We start from the raw sequence: 22,344 nt of genomic DNA on the forward strand, positions 1-22,344 counted from the left end.
CTAAGATTTGAGTTTCCATGAAATGAAGGAAACTCTGTCACATATTCTCATTTAGATAATTTAACTTTTTAAACTCATTTATTAACCATGTTGTAGGGTAAACGCACCTCCTAGCAATACCTTAAGCATACCCTTAGAATGACCTTGTGTGGCAGACACACCTGAATGTGTGTTCTCAGCTAGGGAATCCAGGAGTGGCCAACCTGGAGATCTGTTCCTTGCCTATGAGGAACGTCTGAGCCCCCCAACATCTGTCCCATCCCATCCCATGGAACACAGGCCATACAGGGGCTCGAGGCCCCGAGTTTGACTTGAATGAAGGATGCCAGGTGGAGGTCGTTATGGGGAGGGTGCTGAGTGAAAACATGCTGTATAAACTGCATGCCTGTTGCAAGCCACTGCAGTTCTCCTGCCTAGCCCACCGCCGCTGGGCAGTATTGTTATCCTGCCCAGCCCCTGCCACTGGACTCCCTCCCCTGTATGTAAGCCCCTAATAAAACCCCATGTCTCATTTGCTGGCTCTGGATCTCTTCTTCAGCCTCTGAAACCTGGTGCCATTCTGATTGCAGCCAATCAGGGTTTGACACGACACAGGTGAAATACATATTATTCAGGCTTTTTTCTATGACAAACTTTGCCCTTTAACACCATTAACATTTAGAGGAGCTGAGATTCAATTTCAGGGTCATGTAGATTTCAAACTCTCTAATTTCCACGCCATTAAAATAAGATGTTTAAAGAGAAAATGTGAATCTTGCCTTCCAATACAATTAATTTGGACATGAAAAATAATGACAAAGAAATGGAGATGCAGATTGAAGCATATATTGATGAAGAAGCAAAAGATTTGGTCCATAATTAAGTACCAATAAATCTGTTATTTAAAATGTTTACTCTTTAATTTGTACTTGGATCTTAAAATGGGAAGTTTCTCAAGGAACCCAGCCTGATATGGGATCCCAGCAGGGGGAATTTCAGGAACCTGATAGTAAAAATAATTTGAAAACAATAACCAGATGCTGGCATGGCCCTGGAAGGAGGCTGCAAGGTATTGACCAGGGACCTCCCCCTCCTCAAAAGGAGAGTCAGCTAGGAGGGCAGGATTCTCTTGAAAAACGGGTCACAGGGATCATCTCTCTTTATCCTTGTAAAGCAGAATTCTCTACCTTCCCTGCACTTTGAAATCACCTGAGAAACTTTAAAAAAATATTGAGGCCCTGCTCCAAGAAATTCTTATTAATTGGGCTGAAGTGTGGCTTGGGTAAACAAGTTTTAAAAGCTCCCTTGTTGATTCTAATGTGCAGCCAGAATTGAGACCTGCTATTAGAAAGGAAGAACACCTCCTCTACCTATACGATCCTTCTTAGCTGGAAAAGCCTTTGTCCTGGCTGGGAAAGGCAGCTGAAAGTAGACCACACTGAAGAACTTTGTTTCCCAGCTTCACGTCAAGATTCAGAAAACCTGAGAGCTGTCAATAATGATTCTCAGCCTGCTATGGGCATCTGTCTCTCCTCTGGGGAAGCCCAGTGATCTAATTACTCAATACCTTCTCATCCTGGGTGCAGAGCCTTGCGTCTCAAACTGTGACCCTAGGTCAGCAGCATAGGCACCATCTGGGAGCAGGTTACAGACACAGTCTCAGGTTCCACCCCAGATTTATTGATTGAGAATCTGCATTTCAAGAAGATCCCACATGATTCCAATGCACATTAAAGCTTGCAAAGCCTTGTTGTAACAGAACATGTATTCTTTTTTTATTTGTAAATTATTTAAGGTTGGCAATAAAACCTGCATGCATTAACACACAATGCATTAGGAATAAACATGTAAAAATCAAGACAAGAAAAATGCAAACTAGAATGGGGTGTTAAGAGATAAAAAGTAGTACATAGATAATTGAATCATAAGAAACTTCTGAGTTAATTAAGCACAAATTTGAATCCAAGTTTCCTACACTCCAAAGAGGAAAACAGAGATAGTTCATCTTGCTCAAGGAGAGAGGCAATCATTTATCATGGGGCTTCATGAGGGGTACTACATGATCTAGTAGAAAGTATCTTTAATACACATGCAAGTCAAAGAGATTCTGCACATGTCATTTCCCGAATGTCTTCACACAGACATGGTACCTAACACCACCAATTCTTAGTTTCATGATGTCTAAGATGGGAATAACACTTTCAATCTGACAAGGTTGTTTTAAGGACCGAATACAGACTGTAGATGATATATGCCAATTCCTCAGCTTGTGGTCAGAGTAAGTTCACATCTGGTTTTTTATTTAAATGAAGTATCTTGGGCCAGGTGCGGTGGCTTACGCCTGTAATCCCAGCACTTTGAGAGGCCGAGACGGGCAGATCACAAGGTCAGGAGATCGAGACCATCCTGGCTAACACAGTGAAACCTGTCTGTACTAAAAATACAAAAAAATTAGCCGGGCGTGGTAGCAGGTGCCTGTAGTTGCAGCTACTCGGGAAGCTGAGGCAGGAGAAATGCATGAACCCAGGAGGTGGGGCTTGCAGTGAGCTGAGATTGCACCACTGCACTCCAGCCTGGGTGACAGAGCGAGACTCCGTCTCAAAAAAAAAAAAAAAAAAGAAAAGTATCTTAAAGCATGAGCTCAATATCTAAATCACAGCTTTCTAATTTTCAAGAATAAAGGTGTGGGTCTTGCCCTATCAAATATCAAATCTTGCCATAAATCTATGATAATTAAAACAATACTATATTGGTTCAGCAACAAACACATAGATTAATGAAATATTAGTCATAAAGCACATCAATACCTGAAATAGAAAACAGGAGGCCTTGCAAAACAGTAAAGAAAAAGATATTTTATCCCAGAATGGTACTGTGACATGCGGAAATACCACAGCACACATTATACAAAAATAAACTCTAATTTAATTTAAAAATTAAATTAAAAAATGTGAAAACTGGAGACAAACCAAACATCCTTTAATAGAAAAATGGATGAAGCAAAATATGTAAATAGTATACACAGTGTTACATGTATAGACACATATATAGTACATAGAGGGAGACAGAGAGACTAAAACAAATGAACTAGATCTAATTCTATTGTATCAAATGAATAACCTTAAAAAGTTAATGTCGAGTGAAATTGAAGGACACATAAAATATAACATTGATATATATTTTAAACACAACAATTTACCATTTATGAACACACATGGGCAGTAAGTGTGTAAAAGCACAGATAAGAAGGTTCACACCACCTATAGAAGAGTAGAAAGAGGAAGGAGGAAAGAAGAGAAGGCAATGAAAATGGATTACAAATACTTTAGCTTTATGAGCAATTGTATTGTTTTTCATTTGAGGAAATATGACAAAACTTTAACGTTTATTGAATCTGGGCATCTGATACTGTGATATTATGATATATATTATTGGTTTTCATCCACGGTACCTGGCTTATAACTCCCACAGCCCTGGTTATTTTTTAAGTGACTATAGAAATAAGCGTACCTTTCGTTAAAGTATTTGGCTTTTTGGCTTTTGTTCCTGGAGCAGCTTCAGAGCCATAAAGGTGAAAGAGTCTTTTGTTAAAAAGTTGGGTGCTTTACTACATAGAAGCAGGCCTCAGAAAACAATCTCTCTCTCTGACCTTCTCCTGCCCTTCTTTTACCTGCTTCTTTTTCTTCCCGAGGCAGGAATCTTCCCTCACTCTTCTTTCTTAGACCATAAAGAAAATCTCTTACCTACCTTCCCTGACTGTAGGTCATAAGACCCCATTTCAGAAGAGGTCCTGCCCCATATCCAGGAGGAAGAAACGCCACACAGAAAGGTCAAGAAGAATCTGGACAGAGAGGCACTGCTGGGCTCCCCACTCTGTTAGTGTTGGATGGTACCCTTTGTGTCCAGTCACATTTCCACATGGTTGTCCATGCCTCCATCATGCCTGTCCAATGTAGTCTCCGTACAAGGCCCAAGAGAATGGGATAGGATGAGCTTCCAGATGGCTTAGCACGTGGAGATGTGGAAGGTGGCGCACCAGGGAGGGCTAGGAGCTCCACGCCCCTCCATGTGCTTCCTCGTATGCATCATCTCTTCATCTACCCCCTTTATAGTATCTTTTATGATAAACGGATGAATGTGTTATTTCGAAGTCCTGTGAACCACTCTAGCAAATCAGTCAAACCCAAAGAGGGGGTTATGGGATCCCCCAGTTTATACGCAGTCAATTAGAAGCACAGATAAAACAACTTGGAGTTTGAGATTGGCATTGGAAGTGGGGTGCAGTCTTGTGGGACTGAGCCTCAATTTAGAGGACCTGACATTGTCTCCAGGTAGGTCATGTCGGAAGGGAACCTAATTGGAGCACAGGAGCTGGTGTCTGCTGCAGAAATGATTGCTTGCTTGGTGTGTGGGGAAAACTTTTACCATGTGGTGTGGGAGCAGAAGAAAAACAGTGTGTTTTTCCTACATATATGTAATAATGTATCATATAATTATATAATATTTATATATTATTTACTACTTATAAATAGTATAATTATAGGTAATCATTTATTATTTACATATATTATATAGTTTATATTATATAATATTTATACATATTTTTTCTGCATATACAAACTACTTATTATTTTATTATCTTTTGTATATTTGAAATGGTTCTTTAATAGATAAAAATGTTCTCCTCCACTTCTACACTGCTGGTGGGAATGTAGACTAGTACAGCCACTATGGAAAACAGTGTGGAGATTCATTAAAGAACTTAAAGTAGAACTACCATTTGATCCAGCAATCCCCTTACTGAGCATCTACCCAGAGGAAACAAAGTCATCATATGAAAAAGATACTTGAACATGCATGTTTATAGCAGCAAAATTCGCAATTGCAAAAACGGGGAACCAACCCAAATGTCCATCAGTCAATGAGTGGATAAAGAAACTGTGGTATTCTACTCAGCCATAAAAAGGAATGAATTAATGGCATTTGCAGCGACCTGGATGAGACTGGAGACTATTATGCTAAGTGAAGTAACTCAAGAACTGAAAACTACACATCGTATGTTCTCTCATAAGTGGGAGCTAAGCTATGAGGATGCAAAGGCATAAGAATGACACAATGGACTTTGGAGACTCAGGGGGAAATAGTGGGAAGAGGGTGAGGGATAAAAGACTACAAATAGGGTGCAGTGTATACTGTTCAGGTGATGGGTGCACCAAAGTCTCACAAATCACCATTAAAGATCTTACTCATGTAACCAAACACCACCTATTCGCCAATAACCTATGGAAATAAAAAATTAAAAAACAAAACAAAAACAACAGCCATGGGAACAACAACCACAACAAAATGTTCTCCTCTATAGATGTCATATTCCTGTGACAAGTCCAAAAGTTTTGGGGTCTTACTCTTTCCAGGAGGTCTGATTAAATCCCTGCAAGGACAGGAAGCAGCGAGCATGCTTCTTTCTCTGGGGAACTCCATGTGACAGTTGTCATGGTTGCAGCCACGTGGTGTCCCTGACAGTCCATTGGGCCAATTTGGTGTAGTCCACTTAAGAGTCATGGAACAGAGCCTGAAACTCAAGCTCTGCTTTACCCCAGGAGTCCACAGGTAGGCCACAGCCACTGCCACCGTCCTGTCACTCACAATCTACATGCAGAGGGTGATGCAGAGGACGAACAGGTGCCAGGTCTCCAACCCAAGCTCCTGGCTGCCAGGCACAGCTCGGGCCATCTACTCACACACATACAGCTCCTCTCCCCAGCTCAGGTCCACATATTCCCAAGGTATGTTCTGGGGCGAGGGTGGGGCATGCTAGTCTGTCTGTCTGTCCATTATCTTAGTATGTGTCCATCTTTCTGACCTTTCTGCAACCCATCCCTCCCTACATAACCAGAAACACTCTACCTCAAGCACAATGGAAGGCTCTGCTCCCCAGTGTCCCAGGCACTATCTCAAGTCTTCCTTCCATTTTCTGTCCCACAAGAGGTAACATCTCCTCCAGGAAAAATCCCAGATGGTTATAGTTTGTTAAATGAGAAATCTCAATATTCTCCCAAACTAGAAGAATATACATTAGCCTAACAATTTTGAAAGCTGCCGTTCTATATGAAGAAAGCTTTTTTTGGTAGATAAGAATACATGGAAGCATAGAATCTGATAGCAGCCACAGATTTGGTTTCACCCAGCAATATCTAGGGTTCCAGGTCCATTTCGGGGGCCCTCATCCTCTAGTCATCCTTCTCACCTTAATCTTTTCTTACCTGGAGGCTAAAGGGACTTTGGCATCTTAATTGAAGGAAGCTTTGGACTGGCCCACAGAGTTTGTTAACAAGGTTAAGAAGGTCTCTCCTAGTGGAAGCCTGGAAGGAAGGCACTAAGCTTCTCTGGCCACAGCCCCCTGTCACTCAGTTCTTCCCTCTGTCTCAGTCCCTTGAATCAGGGAAAAGAAGCCCCTGATGTTGTCCCCAGAGATTGATGCAGTTCCTCAGTGAAGTGGAGGTTTCTGGATCTTCTGCGCCCTGGAGCATTTGCCACCTTTTTTTCTGTATTTATACTTTCCTACTTATCTTTTCTAAAGGATGTCCACATAGGGTAGTTTTATGATTGAGTCCTGACCCTCCAGCCTCAGTCCAGACCCTTATGTGAACAGACTTCTTTTTTCTTCAGCTGAGCCACCTACTGCATTTCCTTTTCTTATTTGATGCTACTTCTTATTCACGGTTCATTTGCAAACAGACCCAGCCCTTGTTCTGACTTTAGTTCCTTCCTCTTCCAACTCAGGTTTCCTTCGATGACCTCCCACAGCTAACCTCTAGGAAATAATTTTTTTTAAATTTGCTAGCCACCATTTTACAAGGGGAAAATACTATGCATACACAGTCATAAATTATATGTTTCTTATCACAGCAATTTTCTTACTCACCTATATATTATAAAATATGTCAAGTGCTGAACACGTAATAAGCCTGTCCTTCCTTGTTAACTGGCTGGTATTGGGACCATCGATGTCAATAGCATGTATAAATGTCAGTAATATGGTGGAATGTTAATGAGTCACATACAAATATAGGTAGTATTGTGATCGTTTATACTTTGATAGGAAAACAGTATGTGTAAGAATATGGCATAGGCTCTTAATTGCAATTCAATCATTAGAAAGCTTTGGAACATCAAGTGATGTAAGTATATTTTAAAATGTAATTAGAATGTAGAAAATACTGTTAGTCTCAATGGTATTTAGGTTCCAGGAGACTGGAACTAAATTTGACATTAATTACAGCCATTTCCAAGTGACATGCTAAGTTTGAAAGCAAAGTACTTTTTCACAAATCAACTTATCTGAAAGCTGTTGTGTTAATCTGAAGCATTTTGAATGTTTGGTTCCTCAAACCATTGGTAACACTATTTTGATATCACAACATAGCATTATGATTAAGCTTACAAGTTTTGGGTGCACATCTGGCTTTGCCACTTTCTAGTTATGTGACCTTTGGTAAGTCTCTTAACCTTTGTGCTCCTCACTTCCTCATCTGGAAACTGGTGAAAGCAATAGATCTACCTCCTAGGGTTATTGGAAGGGCAGCTAGTACATGCAAAAGCACTTAGAATAGTGCTGGCAAACAGCACTCAATAAATCACCCTAATCATCACCATCATTGCGATTTTCTTTTGAAAGGAAGTTACTAAAACATCTCTATATGCAGCTTACCTTCACTATGCACTCTTAGGTACGAGGAGTGGGAATCCAAGCACTGGGGGAAGGGGACTGATAGGAGTGGGGAGGGGTCTCTCTGACCCTGGATTGTGGGCTGGTGTTCAGGGAAGAGCTCCAAGCCTAGTGGGGACCTGGCAGGGAGGGCAGGGAAAGGAGGCCAGAGCTCCCATCCAGAGGAGGAGCCATGGCTAAGGGTTATTACACATGGAAGATTGCCACCTGGAAGGGACCCAGGCCCCCAAGTGTCATTCCTGACATACTAGATAGAGGCTTTACAGGTAGCAAGACCAATGCCAAGCCTCACTAGATGGTGGCCCTGAGGTTTTGCTCTATTTTCTGCCTCGGCTATGAAACTTAGCTAAGCTTTGTCCCAGAGATGGAGGCCCAGTTGTAAGCAAAACTGTAAGATGATAGAAAATATCATGGATATAAGTGTATGCCCTGGTCCCAAACAGACAGGGTGTGAATCTAGGCTTGCTACTTTCTAATAGATAGCTTTTTAAATCGTTGTGAAGATTAAATGAGATAATCTGTTGAAAGTCCTTGACCTAATATCTGTCTTATGGAAGTGATCATAAATGCTGGCTATTATTACTATTATTATTAAGATGGGATGATGATGATGATGATGATGATGAGATGACAATCACCATGATCAAAGAGAAGGACCAAAGGAAAGGAAACAGGAATGAGAGTGTTCCTAGTAATGGAAAAGGAGGTAAAGCTTTAATCAATTTTTTTAATCAAGTAAAATGAACCCCCAAAAGAAGTGATTATGCTTAAATTGTAATGGGACACAGCTAGTTGGTTTTGCACAGCCATCTCTTCCAGACACAGGAGCCATATTTCTAAATTGGTTGAGGGGGCCCATTTCTTTCCACAGCTGCTTAAAGACCTGCTTAGCCACAATACGATGCAAGTCCACAACAGACTGTGCAGTCAGGAAGCAGAATTTAAAACACAAGAAGCAAGGATTTAAATAACAGAGCTGACAGCTCAGTTACATTCCCACACCTTTGGCAGTGTGTGCAGATCTTTGACATTTCACCAAAGCTAAATGTTCCGTCTCTAGAACCTGACTCGTTCTTTACTATTTTTATTGTGTTGCAGCTTAAAAAAAAATTGCCAATTAAGTTAAACTAAACTGTCACACAATCAGCTTCTATAATTACCAGCAATGGTTTATGATAGGTTCGAGCAAACAGAGGGTTTGATTTTTTTTTTTTTTTTTTTTGCCAGAGTTGTAGTTTCTTTTTGTAGAAACAATTATCATAGCAGTGCTTCCCAGCAAAGGGAAAACATAGCCTGAAGCCATTGCATATTTCATTTTCAGTCCAGCAGTTTTAGAGTTCTTGCTTTTCCTAGTGACTATTCAATGGGAGGAAAAGACAGCTGAAGATTCTGGGTAAAGCATGGTGTCTCACAAAGCAGGCATCAAGGCCATCAGAAGCTGGACAAAAAGATTGCTGCCCTGTCTGTTCCCAGCTTCTGAACATGCACATTTGTCCACAGGAAGTAAAGGGAACTGGGATCTCATATCAGAACCAAATTAATGCACCCCTACCCCAGCAACAGATGTCATGATGTGTAAGAATACAAATATAAAATGCATTAGGCATTAAAATACATTTATAAAAAAATACAAATATAAAGTTAGATTTACCAATATTGTCAATAAATGGCAATATGCCTACAATAACTGGTTGGTAGGGATCACAGGAATGCGTCTGGGTTTAAATCCCTGCTTTGTCGCCTACTGCTTGAACAAATAACTTTACCTTGTCAAGTCTCAGTTTTCTCATGTGTCAAATAGGATTACCAGAAGCATTTAGCTCAGAACTATTTTGAAGATTAGACAAGCTAATAATGGGTTCACTCATTTATTCAACAAATGTTTATCGAGCCATTACTATGTGTCATACACTGCTCTAGGTGCTGGGGATACCACAATGAACAAAACAATTAAAACAGTCCCTTAACTTATAGGGGCTTAGAGGACAATTGTTTAGCAACATACTGGGCACATAATACGGCTGCGATAAATGTTAGCTGTGACTTTTATATTCGTATTAGTTTTTTGTTATATGTGGTTTTGGTTTTGTTATTGGCAGCTGTTATGTTTTACACTCACGATGCTATGATATTTTATTATTTCCACTTCACACACGGGAAAACTGAAGATGAGAAAGCCTTTCACAAGGTCACATGGCTAATTGTCAAAGAGTCAAGTTTCAAATCTAAGGTTATCAGACTTGAGTCCATGTTCTACCTAAGCTCAGGGCACAGTATTATTTCCAATGAGTCCAGGAGCCCAGGTCTCTCATCTGGGATCAGGCCATAGATCTCTCATTCTCTTTGCCTCTGGCTTGATCCTTGAATATATGGAAAATAGCATAATCTTAAATCTTCATTATGCACAGTAATGGATAGCTCAATGTGATGGACATGATCTTTTTCTTGGAGAAGAAATAAGAGCCATGGGTACAAATGAAGAAAAGTTATGATTCACTTGATCATAAAAAATAACATTTTAGCTGGATGTGGTGGCTTACGCCTGTAATCCTAGCAGTTTGGGAGGCTGAGGAGGGTGGATCACTTGAGATCAGGAGTTCGAGACCAGCCTGGCCAACATCGTGAAACCCCGTCTCTACTAAAAATACAAAAATTAGCCAAGCGCGGTGGCACACGCCTGTAATCCTAGCTCCTCGGGAGGCTGAGGTAGGAGAATTGCTTGAACCTGGGAGGTGGAGGTTGCAGTGAACCGAGATCGTGCCACTGCACTCCAGCCTGGGCAACAGAGTGAGACTCCGTCTCAAAAAAAAATAACATTTTAATAATTAAAATGATTAGACTGTGGTCTGGGCTGTGTTTTGCACTACCATAATATCTTCAGATATGCAAGGGTATCTTATCTTCGGGAAATTCAAGGATAAGCTGAAGAAACATTGAATTAGACTGTTTTTCGGGGGATTTAAATACCCATTAGGGAATTTGGTCCAGATTTTCTGCTTCCCACATCTAGTCAATCTTAAGAACCTCTCAAAGTGCTTGATAAAAGTACAGATTCTCTGGTCCCCCTCCCAGAATTTTAGGTATATGGAATATTTAATATTTAGCTCAGAGAGCTGTCTGAAGATTGGATAAGCTAATAAGGCATTTGTACATTTATTTAACAAATATTTATTGAGCAGTGACTATGTGCCAGGTCCTGTCCTAGCAGGTGAGGTGACAACAATGAACAAGACAAAACAGTCCTTAATTTAAAGGAGTGTAGAGGAAAATTTTATAGCACAGTGCTGGCCACGTTAAGTGTGTGATAAATGTTAGCTATGATCTGAATGCTCCTATTCTTTTATTACTCAGGCTACTAAGGCTGTGTTTTTAATGGCCATCCCTGGTCTTCTAATGCAGATCATCCTTAGGCTAAACTGAAGGAGCAGCTCTAATATATGACCATCTCAGGTCTCAGGAATGGCATTTTGCACAAACACTCAACAAACATTCCTTGGCTGGTTGATTATTGAATATTCCACTAGTATTCATTCACCTGCATCACTGAGATGTAGAAAAGCCAGTAGAATGTGGATTCTCATTACCCATCCGCGATCAACTGAGTCAGAATTTCTAAGTAAAAGGTCTCCAGGAATACTTTTAACAGCCTTGCTCCCCCAGGTGGCTGTGATGCCAGGGAAAAACTGATGTAGGCTAACCTGCCCTCACTTGGTTAGACCTGAGACTTTCCTGGCATTCAGGCTCAGGGGCCTCTCTCCATCCGGGAGAACCTTGCTCTCAATTGGGTTGCCCATCAGGGACACTGGCCTGGAGACAAATTCTTATGCTTATTTTTCCCCAGTTCATTTCTGAAACTGCCATTCACGTGGAGACCAGGGGTAGGGTAGCAGTGGCTCATGCTGGGTTAGGCGCCTGAACTTGATTCACCTTGCTTTCTCTACCATCTTCTCTGCTGTGCTAAGCACCTATTTTAGAAGAATTTCCAAAAAGGTCTCCTAAATGCTCATGTTAAGGCAAGGAGAAAAGCTACAAGAAGTGCACCTTTTTTTTCTTGCTGAAATCAAAACCTGCATTTTCTTTTTCCCCCACCGATTAGAACTCAGCATTCCACCAAGACAATCTCCAAAAAAGGAAAAGCAAACGAGCAGGGCTGTTTCTGAGGATATGAAATACTTTACAATTAAATAAGGTACGGCCGGGCTCGGGGCTGATCACTGGTGATGGGTAGGTTTCTGAGAGGCTGCAAATGAATTCAGCACGGGACAGCGTTCCAAACGGCTCCTACAAGCTTTCCTTTTATTATTTTTATTTGGTTATGTGCTGACTCTCATCCAGAATTGCACTTAATGCCCTAGTCTGAAGTTGTTGAAATGGCCCCCCATGGCACAGTGTGACAGTGAAAGGATATTGCCTTTGGAAGCTGCTAATGGTCCATGCAAAGGAAACAATAGCAAACAGGAAAGCCATGCTCCAAACTAATGTCAGATAAACATATTCACGTCTTCACTTCCCTGTCCATTTACGGGGAGAAAGGCAGGATCCCAGGGGAGACCAGAGTCTCCAAAACAAGCAAATGTAGAAAAAATGCCAACATCGAGGTTGAAAATATATCCACATTCACATATATATTTTTCCACAGTTCTTAATTAAAAGACAGAATTTATATTTGGAAATCTAATTGAGCTCCAGACCCTAAATGCAGAAGGGAAAGAGCTCGAGAGTTGTACTGGCAAGAATGGTGGTCAGGTGTGGGCAGGGGCACTAATTTCTCTACCAGTCTCCATGGGCACTTATGATGTGCCACGCCATGTGTTAGAAGCTGAGGGTATGAGTAAGATGGGTCTCTGCCCAGAAGGAACCCACTCTTGGCAGGGAAGAGACACAATGCACGTATTATGGTAGCACAACAATTCAAAACAAAATGCTGGAGGAGCCCAGGAGCATTCCAGATTCAGACAGACCCTAGCATCAGAGCTTGCACATTGCTAAGAAAAGGTCAAGCCAGGTGTCAGGTGGGAGGCAGGGAACGGTAAGAATGTCCCAGGCAGAGGGAAAGTCAGGTGCAGTGACACAGCATGGGAAAAGGGTTGATGGGCTTGGGGAGCCCTGAGAAGGGCAGGGTGGAGGGAAAAAGGGCTGCTTATGGGAAGAGGGGCTGGGCAAGGCCCAGGTTGCAGACCCAAGCAGGGGCGGGCAGCAGGGAGACTCAGAGAGGCCTGGTGAGACTCCAGTGACCAATAAACCCTTCACTAACTGACAAGGCCCCAGCGTAATCTCCTCTTGGGACTTAGGACGTGTTTGGCTCTCAGTGTCTGGAGTGTGAGTATAAGAAGGCATCATACCTTTTGCCTTGTGGCCTTCAGAACCTCACCTGCATTATGCATGCCTCCCACCCCTCCCACCTATACTCCAATAGGAAGAAGAGGAAACATTCCAGACAGAAGCAATCTCTTACTGCAAGAGAATAAGAAGTAATAAGAATTTTCATCATTTGAAATGCAGCCATGTGGCAATTTTATCCATCCAGAACAACTGACATACAGTAGATACTTAACATGTAGCAGATTCTGCTGTGTTTTTTGATGTCTTGTTATATTAAATCCCTTCAACCACACTATGAGGTAGGTGTGTCTTTCCTTCTCATTCTGTAAAGCCGAAGGAAATGGAGTCATAGAGAAGTTACATGTGCAGGCCTCACAGCTAGTACATGCTGGAAGTGCATTCCGCCTCTGGGACCTGGAATCTTTATTCTTAACCATTTCAGAACATGACCTCTGTTTAGTTGGAATAGAGTAGAGGAATGAATTGCAAGAAAGTGCAAACATACTCCGAGCAGCTAACCTACTATTTATGTTAATTAAAGAAATTAATGCATTTAGGTCCCTTCCCTCCTCTCTCCCACCCCCTCTCTGCTTGGTGGACCTTTTAATGATTTATATACATCATTTTGTGTTATTTTGGTAAGGGTTAAAAAGGCCTTGTGGCATCAACTCAGGGAGGCCATGGTTTAACAAAGATCAATGGATAGACAGCTGAAATACCCAGTGTTTGTTTGAGTTCTGCTACTGCTAAATACGTAATTTGGTCAAATCAATTGCTTTTCTTTTCCAGATTCCATTCCCTTACCTGTGAAGTGTGGATGGGTGTGTGGTTGCTGAAGTGCTGCCCAGCTTGGACATCTAGGAATTGTATGAGCACCTTTGATTGCCTTGCATGCAGAAACAACTCTGAACCCAGAAGTGTTACTTAGATTTCACAGAAAACGGAGGCAGAGAGGAAGATGTTAGTCAGGACAAGACCAGAACAAAACCAGCAGCTGTATGTCTAAGTCTTGCTGACCCCACTCCAGAAGCCAGAATTTCTGCAAACTGATCTTCAGCTCTAGTTCCATACCCACAGACGTGGACTCCATATCCTCAGCAAAGCACAACAGGGGAATAATAATAGCTCTGCCACATTTAATCTTCAAAGCAAAACTTTCTCCATTTAGAAAATGAGAAAATTTCAGTTCGGGGAGTTTCAGAAACTTTCCCAGGGTATCACAACTGAAAAATGGTAGAGCCAGCACTTGAACTCAGGCTGCCGGACTCCTTTACTGTGTATTTGAATCCATGCAATGCTGCAAGACTTGACTACCTCACCCTGTACACCCATAACTGTCAGACATCAGAGTCCATTAAGAAGCTGGGAATCAATTAATTAAAAATTGATTAAAACTGTTACAATGTATTTAGGATGCATTTCTGTATAGGGCTGAGCATACAGAAATTAGGCAGATGTGGTACTTGGTTTCCAGGAACTATTTACAGTAAAAAAAACCAAACACTTATGAAATGCTGATGTTTTACATGTATTAATTTTTTTAAATAATTGCAACAACTCTATGGGAGAGACAGTATTATGTCCCAATTTTGGAAGATGAAGAAACTAAGAGGATAATAACTTGCTCAAAGTCACAAAGCTGGTAATCAAACCCATGCTGGCTGGCTTGAGAGCCATACTCTTCACTGCCACACTGTGCTGCCTACACTTCCTCAACTCAGTGCAAATGGGCAAGTGTTCTGAGCCATGTGACCAGGGACCTATGCTGGCAATCTACAGGCAATGCCCTGGGACTGTGTTGTGGAGAAAAGCCATGGAACAGCTGTGAACACTGCTGGGCAGAATAACATGGAGAGGGAGAAAGCCTGGAGTATAAATAATTCTGACAAGGTCAGAAGGTCTGAGGAGGAAGTGGGGGAGGGTGAGCTGGGAGGCAGGGGTATCCAGGGATGGTTTTCTTAGGGAGGAATGCCTCTTCCTTTCCAAGACCACAGACTTACCTCCATTCTCCTCATCTCACCCCTACCCTATGCTAACCCCACATGGCTTCCTTCCCCCTTTAGCTCCACCCATGTCAAGGTGACATGCACAGGGCCCCAATAAACTGGAGAGTCCAGTTTATTCTGCATCTGCTCAAGAAAAAGCATCCTTGGGACCTGAGGATTAGTCAGGGGAAGGAGGGAATTGGCCTACTCCAGACAAAAGCTAACCCTGACTCTGCTCTGGGGTAGACCCAAGCCTAATCACACACCTTCTGGCTCTTACCTCAATGTTCTTTCCTGAATGTTGAAAAATCAGGGCAGAGAATTAAGGGTTATTTTTAAAAATCACATAAACAATGCAAAATCAGGAAATAGAAAACATTCATCCCTATCCTTCCTTTAGGGACGCAGGAACCCAGGACTCTGGCAGCTCCATGATTGTCTGAAAGCAACACAGCAGCACTTCCATCTAAAACACCTAAGCCCCTTCCCCATCACAAACTTCCTCTCCTGGGTCGTGTTTCTGAGAAATTTACTCTTTTCTAGACAACAATAAGACTAAAGGGATAAATCAAATCAATTAACTTTTGCTGGTGCCTTAGAGTATTTAAAGGGAAAAGTCTCTAGGAGATACACTTAAGAATCCAATAATGGAGAATTTAGAACCCAATAAACAGACCTTTGCATGTCCTTTGATAACATTATACCATTTTCTGCTCATTCATTTACAATGACAGCTGGCCAAGGGGAATCATGAGGCCTGCCTGCCGGGGAATCATGAGGGAGGCCTGCCCTGCCTGGCCTGCCTGGCCTGCCTGGCCTGCCTGCCTGCCTGCCTGCCTTTTTCCCTTCTTCTTATCTCCCTCAACTGTATCTCTCTGATTGTCCTTTCCTTCTTCTCATCCCTCCTCCTTTCCCCGATCCCTCACATAAATACTTACTGAGTGCTAATTTTATGCAAGACTTTGGTATAATAACATAAAATTAACCATGTAAATATCCAGCCAGTGTGGGCATTTTGTATGGCAGACCATGTCTAATTGCACATGAAAGCTGCAACACATTAGTAGGAACCATTTTACAACTTAAAAAAATTAGTGGCCAGGTGCGGTGGCTCACACCTGTAATCCCAGCACTTTGGGGGGTCGTGGCGAGTGGATCACCTGAGGTCAGGAGTTTGAAACCAGCCTGGCCAACTTGGTGAAACCCACCCCCCTCCCCCAAAAATAAAAAAAATTAGCCAGGCATGGTGGCACGTGCCTGTAATCCCAGCTACTCAGGAGGCTGAGGCAGGAGAATCACTTGAGCCTGGGAGGTGGAGGTTACAGTGAGCTGAGATCACACTTTTACACTCCAGCCTGGGCGACAGAGCAAGACTCTGTCTCAAAAAAAAAAAAGTATGACTGTCCATAGTGGATAATCACAAATCATGTATTTTCTTTCTCTTTTCACTTATAGACTAGAGTTGGTATGATTAAAAAATATATACAGGCATACTTCAGACATATTTAGGCTTTGATTCCAGACCACTGCAATAAAGTGAATAATGCAATAAAGTGAGTCACACAAACTTTTTGTTCCCCAGTGCATATAAAAATTATATTTACACTGTACTATAAATGTGCAGTAACATTATGTCTAAAAACAATATGCATACCTTAATTTAAAAACACTTATTGCTAAAAAATGTTAATGATCATCTCAGTCTTCAGCAAGTCAAAATTTTTTTTGCTGCTGGAGGGTCTTACCTCCATGTTCATGGCCACTGACTGATTACTGAAGATTGGGGTGGCTGTGGCAATTCTAACAAATATAAGACAACCATTAAGTTTGCTGCATTGATTGATTCTTCTTCCCATGAAAGATTTCTCTGTAGCATGTGATGCTGTTTCATAGCATTTTACCGAGTGTAGAACTTTTTCCAAACTTGGATTCAATCCTCTGAAATCCTGACGCTGCTTTATCAACTAAGTTTACGGAATATTCTAAATTCTTTGTTGTCATTTCAACAATGTTCACAGCATCTTCATCAGGAGTAGATTTTATCTCAAGAAACCACTTTCTCTGCTCATCCATAAGAAGCAACTCCTCATACACTCAATTTTTATCATGAGATTGTAGCAATTTAGTCACATCTTCAGGCTCTATTTCTAATTCTAATTCTCTTGCTATTTCCACCACATCTGTAATTACTTCTTTCACTGACATCTTGAGCCCCTTAAAGTCATCCATGAAGGTTGGAATCAGCTTCTTCCAAAGTCCCATTAATGTTGATCTATTGACTTCCTCCCATAAATCACAAATGTTCTTAATGGCATCTAGAATGGTGAATCCTTCCCAGAAGGTCTTCAATTTACTTTGTCCAGATCCATCAGAAGAATCACTACCTATGGCAGCGATAGCCTTAAATCTACTTTTTAGATGATGATATTTGAAAGTCAAAACTACTCCTTGACATGGGCTGCATGTTTTTAGGCATGAAAACAACATTAATCTCCTTGTACATCTCAATCACAGCTCTTGGGTGACCAAGTACATTGCCAATAAGAAGTAATATTTTGAAAAATATCTTTCTTTCTAACAGTATGTCTCAACAGTGGGCTTAAAATACTAAGTAAATCATGTTCTAAACAGATATACTGTCATTCAGGCTTTGTTCCATTTAGAGAACAAAGGCAAAGTAGATTTAGCATAATTCATAAGGACCCTAGGATTTTTGACATTATAAATGAGCACTGGCTTCAATTTAAAGTCACCCAGCTGCACTAGCTCCTAACAAGAAAATCAGCCTGTCCTTTGAAGCTTTGAAGTCAAGCATTGATTTCTCTTCTCTGGCTATGAAAATCCTAGATGGCATCTTCTTCCAATAGGGGGCTATTTTGTCTACATTTAAAATCCGTTGTTTACTGGATAATCTTTATCAATTATTTTAGCTAGATCATCTGGATAACTTGCTACAGTTTCTACATCAGCACTTGCTGCTTCACTTTGCACTTTTATGTTGGGGACATGGCTTCTTTCCTTAAACATTATGCACCAATATTTGCTAGTTCCAAATTTTTCTTCTGCAGCTTCCTCAACTTCTCTCAGCCTTCACAGAATTGAAGAATTGAAGAGAGTTAGGGCCTTCCTCTGGATTAGGCTTTGGCTTAAAGGAATGTTGTGGCTGGTTTTCATCTTCCATCCAGACCACTCACTTTCTCGCTACAAACAATAAGGCTGTTTTGCTTTCTTGTCATATGAATGATCATTGAATAATCTCTGAATCACCTTTGGGTAATTCTCTTTCCTTTAAGAATAGCACAGGCTCACAGCCAAAGAGCTCTATGGTTCAGTCCTGTAGAATCCAAGAGGCCCAACAGCCTTCCTTCATTCTGTCCTATGTTCTCTGTCCCCTTTAGTTCAAACTGATAGCGTCTCAGCAAGTATAATCCCATCTCTGTTCCTAGCTTCTGCTGAGATGGCTGTCAGTTCATGATGTGCAGTCATGGTCTCTTTCTCAACTGGTTTTCAGTTACACTCTTAGTGTTCTCTTCATAACAAGCTTTCTCATTTTTTTTGGAATATGGATAGACTGAGAATTTTCCAAATCTCCAAGCTCTGGTTCCTGTTTGTTTAACAATTTATTCTTCGATTTATCTCTCTCTCTCTTCTGGCATTTTGCTATAAGTAGTAAGAGGGATCCAAACCACACCTCCAGTACTTTGCTTAAAAATGCTTTGAAATCTCTCCAGCTATTCAAGTATACTACTCACAAGTTCTATCTGCCACAAAACACTAAAATAAAATTCAGCCAAGTTCTTTGCTACTATCTAAGAATCCCACTTTCTCTAGTCCGATAACCTGTTCCTCATCTCTGAGTCCTCACTGGAATGTCTATATTCCACCATTCTAGTCATAATTATCCACGTGTTCTCTGAAAAGATGGAAGCTTTGTCTACAGCTGTTCTCTTTTCTTTGTGAGCCTTCATCAGAATTACCTTTAAAGTCCCTATTTCTACCAACAGTCCCATCATAGCAATGGCTTTTTCTAGAATGGACCTCAAAACTTGTCCAGCCTATGGCCATCACCTAGTTCCAAAGCTGCTTCCATGTGTTTAGATATTTGTTAACAGTAGCACCCACTTCTCAGTACCAAAATCTGTCTTAGTCTGCTCAGGCTGCCATCACAAAAGACCATAGTGTGGGTGGCTTAAACAACAGAAATTGTTTCTCTCAGTTCTGGAGGCTGGGAAGTCCCAGATCAATTTGCTGGTCAGTTTGGTTTCTGGCGAAGTCGCTCTTCCTGGCTTGTAGTTGGCCACCTTCTTGCTTTGTCGTCATATGCCTTTCCTCTGTGTTTACGAAGAAAAAAAGAGAGAAATATCTCTCTCTTACTCTTCTTATATAAGTCTTATAAGACTTATAATCCTATCAGATTAGGGTCCCATTCTTATAATCTCATTTAATATTAATTATCTCCTAAAGATTCTATCTCCAAATACAGTCACATTGGGAATTAAGGGTTTGACATTTTTGACATTACAGATTTGGGGGTCATAATGCAGTCCATCTGCTTAGTTTGGCTGTCCTTTGAAGAAAATAACTCTTTAACTGTCTACGTTACATGTTGCCTATAAATAAAAGACTTATTTTCCAGTGTAACTATAATTCAGAAGTTTTCAACCTTGAATATCCTTAAACTTTCTCTTGTTCCCCATACAACAACAATAATAATAAAATAATAATAATACATTTAGGAGGAAAAAATATTACCCTAAGAGCTATCTTTGTTTACTGAGCAGTAATTTCCCAACAGAAATTAATTCCAAGCAAATTTACATTTTACATTTAAAGAAGATATAAATAATTCATATTTTCATATCATCAGCACTGTGCATTGCCTACACTGGGGTACCTGTAATTTTTTCAGTTTGTGTTTCTAAATTTTGGTTCCATAGCTCATTATCACACTGTTTGTGCTTCTATTCCAAGGTGGTAATTTAATAGTCTTCAACAGAATTATGTTCAATTAAAATGTATTCAGTTTTACCATTGAAAACCTTTTAGTTTCTAATTTAATTGTTGTAGGCTTCATTTTTAGATACCATTGACATACCTTATTTGCTCATTGCACTCACACAAATACCAAACCTTCTAAGTAAATGAAATCCATGACAACTAAGGGTGTGCCTGAGCTACTTCTCCCTGTGTACAATACTACTCATTCATGCCAGACTCTCGGAAGGAACTGATTCAGCAAAATTTTCTTCTAGTAACTTCAACATTTTGATTTTACTGTCTCCTTAATGGGCTGCACTGTGTAGGAAATTGAGTAGATTTTTTTTTTCCAACTCCTGTTGCTTTTTTGAAAAACTCATGTAGTCTATTTATATTACGGTGCTACATTCAGCATCAGTCTGCATATTACATATTCATGACCTATATCTAGATAGATTTATAAGCAAGAGCCCAGGGAATACCAAGCTGTAAACTGTATAAACCTCACTGGTTTCTTCACTAAACTTCGCAAATTGTAGAGTGTGGGTTTTGTCAGGGAAGTCATCTAAAAGTTGCAAGAAGTATTCTGTCTACTGTTTACAGTAATTTCACTTGAAAGGATATGTGACATGTTTCAAGTAATAAAAAAAGTCAAACAGGTGACATAAAAGGTAAGACGTAAAATTTTACATCAAATCTCACCTACTACACCTAAATAATAATGAAATGTAAGTGCTATTTATAGTCATCTATGTTTCAATTGATAATTCAGGGAAGCAAACATATTACTTTCATGGCTCTTTGGAGGCTGGTAAGGCCCTGAGACCTCCTCTGAGGTCTCCGAGAGAACAACATATAAGACAGGGAAGAATGCATATCCAGAATTTCTCTATTATAGCAAAGACCTCTTTGATCATCTCCGTCCCCCCTTGGATTTTGTCCACCTCTGTTGATGGGTAAAAATGAATGAGAAAAAGAGAGGTTGGAGGATGAATGGTGGGAGAATTCTAGGGCAACAGCAAAAAGTCTGTGGAAGAATGTGATGATGGCTGTGGTCTTGGGATATGGGATAAGGGAATGCGCCTCACCTATTTACTCAAGGCACCAAAACCCACAGAATTGGCCTTCTCACCATACCCACAAACCTCATTATTAATTCAGTGATTTCCTTGACTCCTTGCTGCTGTTGCTTGAGCAAGCATGAGTTTCTCTCCACGGGGTCCCTGGATCTTTGGTTCTTGCTAAGTTGTCATTTTATTTGAAAGGATCAAGAGCCCACAATTTATGTGAATATAAATGTAATCCTTTGAAAATATGGGGGGATGGGGTTCAAGCACTAATAATTCAATTTTTTTAATCCAAAAAGGGAAACGACTGTAATTAGGCTGAGATGTCTGCCAAGTTTCAGCCTGGAGGGACTATTTTGGCCAAGATATAAACCCCTGAGAATAGAGGCTTATAATGGACGCATCAAATCACACTTAACTATGGCAGAACAAGTATCTGTTTTGTAATGCAATCACTCAATGATTGTGCCTTATGTTAGCATTTTAATTAAAATAAAGAATACTTCCCTTTTTATTGTCTATCACCCTCTTCTCAGATATTACCAGATAAGACCATTAGGTTAGCAAAAAAAATCTGCAAAATACAAAAACAGAAATGAAATATCAACTTTATCATACCCCTTCCCACAAGATACATCCACCAAGACAGGTTGGGAGGCAAAAAACACATAAGATGATCCTCAAGAAAGACCCAGGTTTGGATATATTCATCCCTAGTGTATTCAGTTTGAACCTCAAATTCCACTAGGGACATAAGGAATTTCATTTTTAGGGAACTTGAGTGTAGTTTAATTAATGACAGACACAAAGCACTAACTGGAACCTTAATGACTTGAGAGAAAGAATTCACCTCCCAATGAGCCTAACCTCCTCTCAGGGAAAATTTACACACAGGGAAAATCAAAATGATTATTAAATGAAATTACTCAATGCAGTCAGAAAGAGCAGCTATGCCATGGATTTTATATTCTAGCCCATAGAGACTTCCAATGCAAACTGGCACCTGGCTTGAGTTCCAAGTCGAGCTTAGATGAAAGCTCATAACAGCAGGAAAGCCTACCCTGAAAAGTAACCATATCTAGGTATCCAGGGGTAATTGACATGTGTTATGAGCAGGATGCTATTCAAAATATTTATCATCCAGGACCCTGCATAAACCTACCAAGACAGTCAGGAACAACTCTAAAGGGATAGTGGAAAGTACTGGCTGCACATCAGCCTCAGTTATATGGAAAGTAGACTGTGGCTGAAGGGAATGTACCCAGGCTTCAGTAAGTGAGACTTT

This window comes from Nomascus leucogenys, chromosome 17, assembly GCF_006542625.1.
Source record: "Nomascus leucogenys isolate Asia chromosome 17, Asia_NLE_v1, whole genome shotgun sequence".
NCBI classification, from domain to species: Eukaryota; Metazoa; Chordata; class Mammalia; order Primates; family Hylobatidae; genus Nomascus; species Nomascus leucogenys.